The following is a 4,616-nucleotide window of genomic DNA, read 5'->3' as shown; positions in this document are numbered from 1 at the left end:
TCACCTGCTGATTTGTCAAAATGTGTCAGTTACTATGGCTTGAAACTGCAATGGATCTTTAAGGAGAGAGAGAGAGAGAGAGAGAGAGAGAGAGAGAGAGAGAGAGAGAGAGAGAGAGAGAGAGAGAGAGAGAGAGAGAGAGAGAGAGAGAGAGAGATCTCAACACCTCAACAAGGTTGTCTGTTTCTATTTTTCCAGATAAGGGACTATGCAGTCTTTACAGAAAACATTATGGCGCCTATGGACAAAACCGCATACTTTGCAGATCGTTTCTAGTTAGTACTTAGATAAACACATTGTATTGAATTCCTGTGGGAAAAATCCGGTTAGTATCCACAGAGCGTCAGTGAGCCCTGTACTGCAACCATAGCCTGCAACTGCAGGAAAAAGATTACGTACAGCCTTCAACACTGCCTGAGGAAATAAGGTTATTTACAAAAGGGTGTTGTGATTCATGCACATTGGCTTTCACCCTTGGTGTTAGAGGTATATTATATTGCATTTGCACTCAATTAGTCAAGTTGACATCAGAACCGCTAGGAGATTAAAACCAGGCAGGGAAATGTTCTCCAGGTTAAGAGTTAGAAGTATGTTTGTGACTAAAGCATGAGTCACTACCCCCAGAGATATGAATCTCCAGCGAATGTCAGAAGATGCAACCGGGGATACAATGGGGAAGGCAATAGCCTATTTATTCTAGACCGGAGGCACTCGCGGTCTGCCGCATCGTTTGGTAGCGGCGTTTAACTTAAAGGTCCCATGACATGCTATTTTATGTATTCTTTAATATAGGTATTAGTGGGCAACTAACACAGTATTCAAAGACGTTCTTCAGCCGTGGTGCAGAGTTACAGCCACTCCGAGCCAGTCGCACATTGAGCTTCCTCCAAATGCGCTGTTTTGGTGTCTGTAGCTATAATGCAAATGAGGAGGAGCGAGGCGGGTCAAGGAGGAGGGTGGGGGTGTGGCCCTGAGCAGCTTGCAGCCACGGTACCATGCGCTCTGTTTACAGTGGATGTATCGCAATGGCGAGGCGCACACAGCCTTTAGCCGTGTTCTGTAAATATTCTAGAACACACGGAGTTCTGGAGCTCTATATCTAAATATTATCATATAGCCTACATAGATATCTATATCATATAATATATATTATAACGGCCAAAAGCTGTGTGAGTGAATCACAAACGACTTTGTCGGGTTCTGCGACGTCTCTGGTTCTTCCACTTTCACATCAACCTGAAGTCGACTGAACCAGGCGCTGCCTGCTGCCGGCTGCCCGCTGCCGGGCGATGGTGCCTCGCGGCAACCGGCGGCATGTCGCAGTTCATGTACTTCAGCCAGTCAAAGCCAAAGTTCCTTTCCCCCAATTCCTTCTCAACCATGGCTCAGATAACCCCCACAACAGTCTTGTTGTTGAAATACAAGACACGTCAAAGAACCGACAAGAAACACTTGCGTTACAGCGTGTGTATTCACACACACACACACACACACACACATGTGGCGCTCGCACGGTCGAGTCTCATTGGCGGGCCAACGTCTCTGGGCGGGCCAGGCAGAGTAAGGGGAGGAGCTGAGATTCCTGATGACGTCATGAATACAGACATTCCAAATCTGCGCACTTGAGCCTCCGTTTTTTCAAAGGCGAGCAGAACAGCTAGTGCTCGTTTTACACCAAACGCAAGTTTTAGCCATTGGGGGACCATAGGCAGGCTAGGGGAACTCATATTTACGTTAGAAAACCTCATAAAGGGAGATTTTCATGTCATGGGACCTTTAAATGTTCTGAGCAATGATGTATTCTCGTCGATATATATATAGTGAGTATTCTCCTCACGGTACAAACATTCGTGATTATTATGTCTCTTCACGATTCGTGATTATTACGATACACAAAACAATAAGTGTTATGTCTCCTCACAGTACAAACATTCATGAGTATTATGTCTCCTCACGATTCGTGATTATTGTGTCTCATCACGATACAAACAATCGTGAGTATTATGTCTCCTCAGGATTCGTGATTATTATGTCTCATCGAGATACAAAAATTAGGCCTATATTGGATGGACACAGTCGATCAACATTCCCATTAATATAATTCTGGCCCTTTGCTTCTTCAATATGATTATTTTAATTAAATCTCCTACAGAGTTCTCCGCGACCGTCCAACTACACGTCTGTTATGATTTGTGATCCCAGGGCCGGGACTGCGGAGCGCTCAAACAACTCTTACACCTAAATATTCCTATAACTAATCCTATGCAGATTCAGTCTTTACGACAATAGGTTTGCTTCCCTGTTGTGTGTGGCCTGCGGAAGAGTCTCCGAGCCTCGGCCCTTTCTCAGAATCACTTACGGGGTCACCAAATTGTTGTGTTCTTGAAGAAAGTAGTCTAAACCGGATCGCCTTTAACTCACTTTATTTGTTAAAGTATTTCGGTATGGTAACTATGAAGCAAAAGGAGGGGAATTGTATTGAACATGCATGTGAGCGACAAACAGCAGAGCCTCTTCTAGCCCCGGGCCCCGGGGCTCTCGACGGGGCTGCCATGGGTTTCTGACCTGATCTCACTCCCGCTCCGCGGTTGTATCAAGTAGGCGTGGGCTATGTGACGTATTGGCTCCGGCTTCCGCGTCTGCTTAAAGATGCTGCCTTCTGTGGTTGGAGTAGTTATTACAGCTTGTATGTTGGTCCTGCTCCCCTTGTGGCTATGTATAGTAATTACAGCTTATGTTTGAGCCTGCTTCCATGTGGCTATGTGGAGGTAATGCAGCTTGTGTGTTCGATCCTGCCACACACCTGGTGAACACCCGTGGGGAAAGGGAGAGGCCAAATGGGAGCACCCTGAACTGAAAACGTCGCCCCTGGAAAGCAAACTGCAGAAACTGTCTGTGGTGTGGTGCTATGGGAACGTGAAAGTAGGCATCCTTTAGGTCTACCGATGTAAACCACTCCCCTCTGGCAACAGTACGCAGAACCTCTGCAGTGCTTAGCATGTGGAACCTCAGGACCTTCAGGAACCTGTTGAGACCCCTCAAGTCGAGGATAGGACGGAGTCCGCCATCTTTCTTTGTTACCTGAAAGTAAGTTGAGTAGAACTCCCCGGGTTGCAACAGGGGATCAACTGGCTCGATGGCACCCTTGTCCAGGAGGGCGGACAACTCCTGGGTGAGGGCTTGGGTTTTTGCCGGGTCGTGTATGATGGTCATCTTTGTGGTATTATGGAATAATATTGTAAGGAATGCCTTTATTTTGTAGTAACCTGATGACGTCTGTACCGGGGGCGGGGTTAGCTGGAGTCCCGTGCATGCGCACACTAGTGTACGGTTACGGCTGGAGAGGAAGCTTAATAAAGACACAATCCGATTACGTCGTTGTACGAGCCTTATTATAAGAATAACCCGACAATCTTGAGCCGGCCACAGGCTGGGGGGCGGCGTCGGAACTGAAGTTTCAAGGTGGCAGCAGCCAAATAGCTGAGCTGCTGCTGGGAAAAGCATCCGATGACCGGCCCCTGACCCTCAGCGTCGGGTTCCCCGGCCTCTAAAGACTCTGGGGGAACGACGGGCAGCATATGAATTGAATTGTTTATTTGATCCACAATCAGCTCTCTCATACACAGACGAGTGCTGTTCTTCCTGAGGTCAAAAATTCCAAATTGCATATCCAATTTTACATACAATCATGCATTCACACAGCATACAACAAGAACAAAACATTGAACAAAAAGAGGAAATGAAAATCATTACTTGATTTAAGTTGGTTAATATTATTCTGAGAAAGAAAAAAATCATTTAACACCTTGCATCAACAAATACAATTTCAATTTGATTTTAAAGGCCATTTTACTTGTTTCATTTACCAAAAAACGTGGTAGAGAATTCCAAGCTACCATTGCTCTGTAGTATAGTGTTCTCTGTCCGGCCCCTGTTTTATAAACAGCCAGTAGAAATCTCCTCTCAGATGTCTGCCGTGTAGAGTAATTGTGCATATTGTGCACACAACAAAACATCAAGCTATTAAACAGGCTTACAGGACTCTTTGCTGTTATTATATTTCTTAAAGGTTTCTTTAAAGCTGACTAGACAGTAGTGTAACCTAAGTTTAACTGGTAGCCAGTTCAACTTATTCAGCATCTCACATACTCTAGTTCTGTATGAGCAGTTGAGCACTATACGGGCAGCTTTGAGCACTATACCTGTAGCTTATTACGATTATTTTCTGATGTGTTGGACCATATGACTGTACAGTAATTAAGCTCAGATGGGACTAAAGCTTGCATTAATTGTTTAATTAGGCATCCTGGTAAATATGTCCTACAATATCTAATTGCACCCATCCCTCTACCCATTTTCTTCAACATTTCATCTATCTGACTTGTCCAGGTCATTTGGCTGTCAATCAGCACACCAAGTAGCTTAACTTCGGTGACCTGTTTGATTTCTTTATCATCTTGTTTAGATGCAGTTTCGGCTCAACTCTCCGTCCCCGTTTAGAGTGTAATACTATGCATTTTGTTTTTTTTATGTTAAGTACCATTTTATTTATGTTAACCCATTTCCTTATCAGCACTAGCTCTTCATTTAGAACCTTTTCAAGATCTCTTGGTGTC

Source organism: Gadus chalcogrammus, chromosome 8 (genome assembly GCF_026213295.1).
Source record: "Gadus chalcogrammus isolate NIFS_2021 chromosome 8, NIFS_Gcha_1.0, whole genome shotgun sequence".
NCBI lineage: Eukaryota > Metazoa > Chordata > Actinopteri > Gadiformes > Gadidae > Gadus > Gadus chalcogrammus.
The sequence above is the reverse complement of the archived record's forward strand: the minus strand, read 5'-3'. Positions refer to the sequence as shown.